The sequence below is a fragment of the Chelonia mydas genome, chromosome 1, assembly GCF_015237465.2.
Source record: "Chelonia mydas isolate rCheMyd1 chromosome 1, rCheMyd1.pri.v2, whole genome shotgun sequence".
NCBI lineage: Eukaryota > Metazoa > Chordata > Testudines > Cheloniidae > Chelonia > Chelonia mydas.
The window spans coordinates 3,054,956-3,066,723 of NC_057849.1; positions in this window are offsets into that span (position 1 = coordinate 3,054,956).

Genomic DNA, 11,768 nt, shown 5'->3' on the forward strand with positions numbered 1-11,768 from the left:
AATCTATCAGAGAAAGGCAGAGCAAGAACCAATGGCTGGAAGCTGGGGTGATTAACCGTTGGAACAAACTGCGATAGGAAGTGGTGGATTCTCCAACTCCCCATGTCTGCAGATCCAGACTGGATCCTTTTCTAGAAGATCTGCTTGAGGGATTCTCTACACTTAGAAAGCTACAGTGGCATTTCCGTAGTGATTCAGTGTAGATACTAACACCAACGGCTGGGGTTCTCCCATCAGTGTATGTAATCCACTTCCCTGAGAAGTGGTAGCTAGGCTGTGGGAAGACCTCATGGTGTCTACACCGGGGTTAGGTTGATATAACTACATCTCTCAGAGGTTTGGATTCTTTCTGATGCTTCAGAAAAAGGCAAATGCAATGTTAGATTGTATTAGCGGAGGCATAGCGTGCAAGTCACAGTAGGATATAGTACCGCTCTATTCAGCACTGGTTAGGTCTTAGTTGGAGTGGTGAGTCCAATTTTGGCACTCTGTATTGAAAGGCTGTAGATTACCTGGAGAGGATCCAGAGGTGAGTGACAAAGATGATCAAAGGGAGGAAATACAAGCCATATGAGCAAAGGCAGAAGGAACCAGGCATGTTTACTGTCAAAAAGATGAGATTAAGTGGGGGTCATGATAGCAGTCTTCAAATAGTTGGAAGGCTGCCATAAAAAGCTGGAGGAAAGTTGTCCTATTTTGCCACAGAGGGCAGGAGAAGAGGCAATAGGTTCAAACTACAGCATAGCAGATTTAGATGAAATATCTGGAAAAAAAATCTAACTGTAAGAATAGGAGAACAATTGAACAGATGCCTAGGGAGGTTGTGGAAGTTCCTTCACTGAAGGTTTTCTAAAGGAGATGGGAAAGTCATTTGTCTGGGATGGTTTAGTCACAATAAATCTTGCATCAGGCAGGCGGTTAGACTAGATGACCCTTGAGGACCCTTCTTATCGTATGGCTCTGTGATTCTACAATGTAATCTAGTGAGGAGCAGGACTGAGTCAAACACAAGTCATGGAGATGAATACTGGGGAAACTGGGTAAAATTTAATAGCGTGTGTTATGCAAGAGGACAGACTGGATGATTTAATGGTCCCTTCTGATGCATCCAATGAAGTGATCTGTAGCTCACGAAAGCTTGTGCTCTAATAAATTTGTTAGTCTCTAAGGTGCCACAAGTCCTCCTTTTCTTTTTATGGATACAGACTAACAAGGCTGCTACTCTGAAACCTTCTGAGCTTGAACACTGTGAATCTATCAATTAAGAAACTAGATCAGGAAATAATGTGTACTGTGTCTCATAACACGAGCAAGGGAACATTCAATTACATTGAAAGTCTGAACATATAACACTGAGAAAAGAAAATTCTTAACAGAATCCATATTTAACCTGTGGAACTCATTGGCACTGACATATTGGATTGAAGTGTTTAGCTGAATGGGATTCACAAATGGGAAACTTTGAGGAAAAGGGGAGCCTATAGAGGAAGGAGGGGCTCCACCTGAACCAAAATGGAATCAGATTGCTGGCACTTGACATTAAAAAGGTCATAGAGCAGTTTTTAAACTAAGGGTTGGGGGAAGCCGACAGGTGCAGAGGAACACGTGGTTCGGACAGAGACGTCCCGAAGGGGAGGCTCTATTAATGGAGATTCTCTAAGTCCTAGTCAGGACGAGATGATGGAAAGTGATAAAATACAGGCAGGATCTGATGAGGAACAATGAAATGAAAAAGTGTCCCATTCAAATACATCATGTAATGGCAGACAGCTAAAAGGACTCCAGATTTGAAAGTGCTTCTATACCAATGCTAAAATTCTAAATAATTAAATGGGTGAACTAGAGTGCCTCCTATTGAATGAGGATATTGATATCAGAGGCACCACAGAAACTTGGTGGAATGAGGGTAATCAATGGGATACAGTAATACCAGGGTACAAAATATATCGGAAGGACAGAACAGGCCGTGCTGGTGGGGAAGTGGCACTATATGTGGGAGAAAATGTGGAATCAAGTACAAATCTTAACTGAATCAAACTGAAGCATTGAATCTCTGTGGATAGTAATTCCATGTCTAATCATAAGAATATAGCGGTAGGGATATATTACAGACCACCTCACCAGGATGGTGATCGTGACTGTGAAATGCTCAGCAGGTTATTAAAATAAAATAAAATAAAAAAACTAATTAATAATGGGGGATTTCAACTATCCCCATGTTGACTGGCTACATGTCACCTGAGGACAGGATGCAGAGATAAAGTTTCTCGACACCTTAAATGACTGCTTCTTGGAGCAACTGGTCCTTTAACCCACAAGAGGAGAGGCAATTCTTGCTGTAGTAATAAGTGGAGCACAGGATCTGGTCCAAGAGCTGAATACAGCTGGGCCGCTTGGTAATAGTGACCATAATATTATCAAATTTAACATTCCTGTACCAGGGAAAACACCACAGCAGCCCAACAATGTAGTGTTCAAATTCGCAAAGGGGAACTACACAAAAACGAGGAGGTTAATTAAACAGAAATTAAAGGGTACAGCGCCAAAACTGAAATCCCTGCAAGCTGTGTGGAAACTTTTTAAAGACACCATAATAGAGGCTCAGCTTGAACGTATACCCCAAATTAAAAAACATAAAACGAGAACCAAAAAAGTGCCACACTGGCTAATCAACAAAGTAAGGGAAGCAGTGAGAGGCAAAAAGGCATTGTTTAAAGAGTGGAAGTTAAATCCTATTGAGGAGAACAAAAAGTAGCATAAACTTTCTGGCAAATGAAGTGTAAAAATATAACTAGCAAGGCCAAAAAATAATTTGAAGAACAACACCCCAAAGACTCAAAATCTAGGAGCAAAATTTTATTTAAGTACCTCAGAAGCAGGAAGCCTGCTAAACAACCAGTGGGGCCATTGGACGATGAAGATGAAAAAGGGGCACTTAGGGACAATAAAGCCTTTGTGCAGAAACTAAATGAATACCTTGCATTGGTCTTCACGGATGAGGATGTGAGGATATTCCCAAATCTGAGCCATTCTTTTTAGGTGACAAATCTGAGGAACTGTCCCAGATTTAGGTGTCATTAGAGGAAGTTTTGGAACAAACTTATAAATTAAAAAAGTAAGAAGTCACCAGGACCAGATAGGATTCACCCAAGACTGCTGAAGGAACTCAAATGTGAAACTGAAGAACTGCTAACTGTAGCCTGTAACCGATCATTTAAATCAGCTTCTGTACCACATGGCTGGAGGATAGCTAATGTGATGCCAATTTTTAAAAATGGCTCTAGAGGTGACGCCGGCAATTACAGGACGGAAAGCCTGACTTCAGTACCAGGCAAACCGGTTGAAACTATAGTACAGAACAACATTGTCAGACATGTAGAAAGACATTATTTGTTGGGGAAGAGTCAATGTGTGTAAAGGAAAATGACGCCTCACCAATCTACTAGAATTCTTTGAGGGGTCAACGAGCATGTGGGTAAGGGGGATCTGGTTGGTGTAGGGTACATAGATTCTCAGAAAGCCTTTGACAAGGTCCTTCACCAAGTGCGCTTAAGCAAATTAAGCTGTCATGGGATAAGAGGGAAGGTCCTCTCATGCCTTGGTAACTGGCTAAAAGATCGGAAACAAAGGGTAGTATAAATGGTCAGTTTTCAGAATGGAGAGAGGTAAATACTGATGTTCCCCAGGGGTCTGTTCTGGGCCCAATCCTATTCAATATATTCATAAATGATCTGTAAAAAGGGGTAAACAGTGAGATGGCAAAATTTGCAGATGATACAAAATTTCTAAAGATAGCTGTGAAGAGCTATTAAAAGATTTCTCAAAACTGGGTGACTCGGCAACCAAATGCCAGATGAAATTTCATGTTGATAAATGCAAAGAAATGCACATTGGAAAGCATAATCCCAACTACACATATAAAATGATGGGGCTAAATTACCACTCAAGAATGAGATCTTGAAGTCATTCTCTGAAACCATCCACTCCATGTGCAGCTGCAGTCAAAAAAGCAAACAGAACGTTGGGAATCATTAAGAAAGGGCTAGGTAATAAGACAGAAAATATCATATTGCCTCTGTATAAACCCATGATGTGCCCACATCTTGAATCCTGTGTGCAGATGTGGTCAGCCCATCTCAAAAAAATGATATATTGAAATTGGAAAAGGTTCAGGAAAAGGTAACAAAAATGATTAGGGGTATGGAAGCACTTCTGTGTGATGAGAGATTAATAAGATTGGGACTTTTCAGCTTGGAAAAGACACGACTAAGGGAGGACATGCCTGAGGGCTGTAAAATCATGACTGGTGTAGACAAAGTCGATAAGGAAGTGCCATTTACTCCTTCTTATAACACATGAACTAGGGGTGACCCAATGAAATTAATAGGCAACAGGTTTAAAACAAATCAAAGTAAGTATTTTTTTCACACAATGCACAGTCTGTGGAACTCCTTGCCAGAGGATGTTGTGAAGGCAAAGACACTAACAGGGTTCAAAATAGAACTAGATAAATTCATGGAGGATCGGTCCATCAATGGCTATTAGCCAGGATGTGCAGGAAGGTGACCCTAGCCGCTGTTTGCAAGAGATTGGGAATGAGCAAAGGGGATGGATCACTTAATGATTCCCTGTTCTGTTCATTCCCTCTGGGGCACCTGGCACGGCCACTGTCCGAAGAGAGGAGACTGGGCTAGATGGACCTTTGGTCTGACCAAGTATGGCTATTCGTATGTTCTTATTTTCTTCTGGATTGACCATTGTAGGTGGTGATGGTGGCACGACTTTTAGTTAGGGCAGTCTGGCACGTTCAATTTGAAGACCTTATCTTCAGTTGCTTATAAGTTTGCCAAACTGTCACTGTTTGGACTAAAAAATTATCATACTGGGTTTCTGCTTCTGGTTTGAAAGTTTCAGGCATAACAGTTCAGCTGACTTCATTAAGAAATCTAGGAGAAAACATGTCTTGCCCATGTTGAAAAAATTGTTTAATTGTTCCAGGGAGGAGTGCTTTCACCTCCATGCTTTCCATCAAATTAAAGTCAGGTAACAGCTCCCCGCCCTGTCACTCATTAACAGCCAAGCCCTGAAATGCAAGAGGAGGAGGTGACACTGTCTGTGTGTTAACACACTTCTCGCTCCTGAGGTCTTTTCTCAGTTCTACCTCCAAGGAGACTTTTGCCTCGGTGGGGTCTTAGCAAACTATGGGCCATGGCCTCCAAATTTGGCCTTGTATCAGACATCCACTAACACTTTTCATGCTGAAGGATCCACAGTGTCACTGAAATACAGACACATTGGGGCTGGAGGTCATCAGCTTGGGGTGGGGGGTGCAGCAAAGAGGGATAATTTGGCCAGTGAAACTGGAGCAAACTCACCACCTACATCCAGAGACCTGGGATGTTTAATGGCTGTGCAGAGCAGAAAAGGATGACAGACCTAATCTCTATCCCACCCCACCCAAGTTCTACTGGGTTTGTCAGAGAGGTGAGCTGCTCAGCAGGAGATGGGTACCTGTGAATCCTGAGAAGGAAGTGTCTTCCCTGGGAATTCCCTTCAGGTAGTCGTGTCCCACAAATTTCTCACCGCAGCATCTGCAGGAGCATCCCACGCCGAGAGCTGACACGGAGGTGTGCACTGTTTATAATATAGTTCTGTGTAATCCCTGCAGGGTTCACTCAGCCTCTAGGGGAGAAGCGACGTCTGAATGGAAACAGGCTGGACACCGGAGGAATGCTAGCCAATATTTCTTTTTCCACATCTGTGCTTCTGTGTTCTTTATCCTGTTATTGGAGTAAACAATAATTAAGGGACCTTCCCAAAGGGAGATGAGAACTCTTGGGCTCTGTGCTGAGTGAGAGAGGAATTGGCTGCTCTGTGCATACATCTGAAACTTAGGTTTTTACAAGATTTTAAAAGAGCAATTCCAAAAATCAAGCACCCAAAATAGCTTTCTTGGGGGTTCAGCTTAAAAGGAGTCCACAAGCCAAAGAAAAGAAATAACCCTAATCGCGTCTAGCTAATCATTCTGATCTACTTACACATTTGAAGTTCAGGTAAGTAGTTCTAGGCATGGTCTGATAATGTATGATCAGACCTGGCTTAAGCTGCCTGCAGTATGGCTGCTCTGTCCCTCCAGCCCAGGGAACAACAGACAACGGGAAAGTTTCTTTCCCAATTTCAAAAAGTTTTACCTTCCCATTGGCTCTTTTGGTCAGGTGCCCACTTTTTTTCATTACTGGGGGACTTTTTAACCCTATACAGGTAAAGCAAGTAAAGAACAGCTGCAAAGAGGATTTTTACAGCTAACTGACTCTATGATGGATAACCAGTATTGACATTCCAAGCTGAAAAGTCCCAGTCTTATTAATCTCCCCTCATACAGAAAACATTCCATACCACTAATCATTTTTGTTGTCCTTTTCTGAACCTCTTCCAATTCCAATAGATCTTTTTTGAGATGGGGTGACCAAATCTGCATGCAGTATTCAAGGTGTGGGCATACCATGGATTTATATAGAGGCAATATGATATTTTCTGTCTTATTACCTATCCCTCTCTAAAAATATAATGAGGAAACGAAAAAATAATTTGAAGAACAACTACCCAAAGACTCAAAAAAAATTTATTTAAGTACATCAGAAGCAGGAAGCCTGCTAAACAACCATTGGACCAGTGGGACCATTGGACAATGAAGATGAAAAATGGGCACTTAGGGACAATAAGACCATTGTGGAGAAACTAAATGAATACTTTGCATTAGTCTTCACGGCTGAGGATGTGAGGGAGATTCCCAAACTTGAGCCATTCTTTTTTGGTGACAAATCTGAGGCATTGTCCCAGATTTAGGTGTCATTGGAGGAAGTTTTGGAACAAATTTATAAATTAAAAAAGTAAGAAGTCACCAGGACCAGATGCGATTCACCCAAGACTGCTGAAGGAACTCAAATGTGAAACTAGAATCCTTTGAGGGGGTCAACGAGCATGTGGGTGTCAGGATATAGATATTCAGGTCTGTCTGTAAAGGCCTAGACTCTAAGAATGTAGGTGTATTCTTATCACTTAGCTAGTTCTAGAGGTATAAAAGAAAGAATCAAAATCACTGTCTGCCGGTGTAAGGGCCTTCTCTTACTGTGACAGTTTGAGGCCCTGTGCTTAGGCTAAGGCCTTTGGCTAAGCAGCAGAGGCAGCCATAAGCTGGGAAGCGACCGGTCACCTCCTCACATTCCAAACTAGTCACATTGAAAGAAGGTGCTATTGGGCTGTTAGGATACAATTCTGTCCTGATAGTGCCTATCTCCTCCAGAGAAAGGGAAGTGCCTAGAAGATGTAAAAGGAAACTTAGTTTGATAGCATCCTGTCTGGCAAGAACTCACTTATCAATACCTGGGATGTGAAATCCTCACTTCTGTATTGTTTTGTCATTATAGTTCCCACTGGTCTTCTGCAGTTTCCACGATATGCTATGCATCCGATGAAGTGAGCTGTAGCTCACGAAAGCTCATGCTCAGATAAACTGGTTAGTCTCTAAGGTGCCACAAGTACTCCTTTTCTTTTTACGAATACAGACTAACACGGCTGTTACTCTGAAACCTGTCATTATGCAAGGCACTGCATTTAGCCGCATGGAGTGGAAATCTATCAACTGCATGAAGAAACTTGTACAGATACAGACAGACATCATCTTCCTTTCCAAATGCAAACAGATGGACATCGTACCAAAAGGACTGAAGGTAAAAAATCCATTACAATCTACATACCACACAGACTATGCTGACAGCTTGTGCCCCACACTCTCAAAGAAACTGCGGAATCACCTGATCAACATCCTCTACAGCAAACAGGGGAAGATTAAGAATGAGCTCTCAAAAATGGATACTCTCATAAAAAACCAACCTTCCACACAAACTTCCTCGTGGCTGGATTTTACTAAAACTAGACAAGCCATTTACAACGCACACTTTACTTCTCTACAAAAGAAAAAGGACACTAAACTTTCTAAACTACTACAGGCTACAAGGGGCCACAGCAATGGTTCCCTCAACCCACCATAACAACAGCAATATTGTTAATCTATCCAACTATACTCTCAGCCCAGCAGAAGCTGCTGTCCTATCTCGGGGTCTCTCCTTCTTCCCCTCCACCCCCTCGAACATGATACAGTTCTGTGGTGACCTAGAATCCTATTTTCGACGTCTCCGACTCCAGGAATATTTCCAAAATACCTCTGAACAACATAATGATCCACAGAGGCCTGCCTACCAACATTACAAAAAGAAGGATTCTAGGTGGACTCCTCCTGAAGGTCGAAACAGCAGACTGGACTTCTACATAGAGTGCTTCCGCCGACGTGCACGGGCTGAAATTGTGGAAAAGCAGCATCACTTGCCCCATAACCTCAGCCGTGCAGAACACAATGCCATCCACAGCCTCAGAAACAACTCTGACATCATAATCAAAAAGGCTGACAAAGGAGGTGCTGTTGTCATCATGAATAGGTCGGAATATGAACAAGAGGCTGCTCGGCAGCTCTCCAACACCACTTTCTACAAGCCATTACCCTCTGATCCCACTGAGAGTTACCAAAAGCATCTACAGCATTTGCTCAAGAAACTTCCTGAAAAAGCACAAGATCAAATCCGCACAGACACACCCCTGGAACCCCGACCTGGGATATTCTATCTACTACCCAAGATCCATAAACCTGGAAATCCTGGGCGCCCCATCATCTCAGGCATTGGCACCCTGACAGCAGGATTGTCCGGCTATGTAGACTCACTCCTCAGGCCCTACGCTACCAGCACTCCCAGCTACCTTCGAGACACCACTGACTTCCTGAGGAAACTACAATCCATTGGTGATCTTCCTGATAACACCATCCTGGCCACTATGGATGTAGAAGCCCTCTACACCAACATTCCACACAAAGATGGACTACAAGCCGTCAAGAACACTATCCCCGATAATGTCACGGCTAACCTGGTGGCTGAACTTTGTGACTTTGTCCTTACCCATAACTATTTTACATTTGGGGACAATGTATACCTTCAGATCAGCGGAACTGCTATGGGTACCCGCATGGCCCCACAGTATGCCAACATTTTTATGGCTGATTTAGAACAACGCTTCCTCAGCTCTCGTCCCCTAACGCCCCTACTTTACTTGCGCTATATTGATGACATCTTCATCATCTGGACCCATGGAAAAGAAGCCCTTGAGGAATTCCACCATGATTTCAACAATTTCCATCCCACCATCAACCTCAGCCTGGTCCAGTCCACACAAGAGATCCACTTCCTGGACACTACAGTGCTAATAAACGATGGTCACATCAACACCACCCTATACCGGAAACCTACTGACCGCTATTCCTACCTACATGCCTCCAGCTTTCACCCTGACCACACCACACGATCCATTGTCTACAGCCAAGCTCTGCGATACAACCGCATTTGCTCCAACCCCTCAGACAGAGACAAACACCTACAAGATCTCTATCAAGCATTCTTACAACTACAATACCCACCTGCGGAAGTGAAGAAACAGATTGATAGAGCCAGAAGAGTTCCCAGAAGTCACCTACTACAGGACAGGCCTAACAAAGAAAATAACAGAACGCCACTAGCCGTCACCTTCAGCCCCCAACTAAAACCCCTCCAACGCATTATTAAGGATCTACAACCTATCCTGAAGGATGACCCAACACTCTCACAAATCTTGGGAGAAAGGCCAGTCCTTGCCTACAGACAGCCCCCCAACCTGAAGCGAATACTCACCAACAATCACATACCACACAACAGAACCACTAGCCCAGGAACCTATCCTTGCAACAAAGCCCGTTGCCAACTGTGCCCACATATCTATTCAGGGGACACCATCACAGGGCCTAACAACATCAGCCACACTATCAGAGGCTCGTTCACCTGCACATCCACCAATGTGATATATGCCATCATGTGCCAGCAATGCCCCTCTGCCATGTACATTGGTCAAACTGGACAGTCTCTACGTAAAAGAATAAATGGACACAAATCAGATGTCAAGAATTATAACATTCATAAACCAGTCGGAGAACACTTCAATCTCTCTGGTCACGCAATCACAGACATGAGGGTCGCTATCTTAAAGCAAAAAAACTTCAAATCCAGACTCCAGCGAGAAACTGCTGAATTGGAATTCATTTGCAAATTGGATACTATTAATTTGGGCTTGAATAGAGACTGGGAGTGGCTAAGTCATTATGCAAGGTAGCCTGTCTCCCCTTGTTTTTTTCCTGCAAACCCCCCCCCAAGACGTTCTGGTTAAACTTGGATTATTGCTGTGCACATTGTAAGATGAGCTGTTGCCAGCAGGAGAATGAGTTTGTGTGTGTGGTTTTAAAAAAAAAAAAGGGGGGGTGTGGGGGGGGGGTGTGAGAAAACCTGGATTAGTGCTGGAGGTGACCCACCTTGATTATCATGCGCATTATAAAGAGGGGTTTCAAAGGGGGATGGGCTGTTGCCAGCAGGAGAGTGAGTTTGTATGTGTGTGTGTGGGGGGGGGGGGGGGGGGGAGGGTGAGAAAACCTGGATTTGTGCTGGAAATGGCTCTACTTGAGGATCACTTTAGATAAGCTGTTGCCAGCGGGGGAGTGAGGTGGGAGGAAGTTTTGTTTCATGGTCTCTGTGTGTATATAATGTCTTCTGCAGTTTCCACGATATGCTATGCATCCGATGAAGTGAGCTGTAGCTCACGAAAGCTCATGCTCAAATAAACTGGTTAGTCTCTAAGGTGCCACAAGTACTCCTTTTCTTTTTACGAATACAGACTAACACGGCTGTTACTCTGAAACCTGTCGCTTTGCTATTGTTTGTCTGTATAATCTCTGTCTGGTTCTGTGATTGTTTCTGTCTGCTGTATAATTAATTTTGCTGGGTGTAAACTAATTAAGGTGGTGGGATATAACTGGTTAAATAATCATGTTACAATATGTTTGGATTGGTTAGTTAAATTTCAGGAAAATGATTGGTTAAGGCATAGCTAAGCAGAACTCAAGTTTTACTATATAGCCTGCAGTCAATCAGGAAGTAGGGGGGGAAATGGGAACAGGGAATGGGGGTGGGGAAATTGGAATCATGTTTTGCTAAGGGCAGGAATGGGAACAGGGACACAGGTGTAAGGTTCTGTGGTGTCAGAGCTGGGAAGGGGGACACTAAGGAAGGAAACTGGAATCATGCTTGCTGGAAGTTCACCCCAATAAACATTGAATTGTTTGCACCTTTGGACTTCGGGTATTGTTGCTCCCTGTTCATGTGAGAAGGACCAGGGAAGTAAGTGGGTGAAGGAATAAGCCCCCTAACAGTTATTCCATCTCAAAAAAAAAAAAAAAAAAAGATACATTGGAACTGGAAAAGGTTCAGAAAATGGCAACAAAAATGATTAGGGGTATGGACGCACTTCTGTGTGATGACAGATTAATAAGATTAGGACTTTTCAGCTTGGAAAAGACATGACTAAGGGAGGACATGCCTGTGGTCTGTAAAATCATGACTGGTGTCGATAAGGAAGTGGTAGGTGAAAACAAACAGAAGTAAGTATTTCTTCACACAATACACAGTCAACTTATGGAACTCCTTGCCAGAGGATGTTTTGAAGTCCAAGACTGTAACAGGGTTCAAAAAAGAACTAGATAAATTCATAAAGAACAGATCCATCAATGGGGATTAGCCAGGATGGGGGGGGGGGGGGGGAGGGAGGGGAAGGTGTCTCTAGCCTCTGTTTGCCAGAGGCTG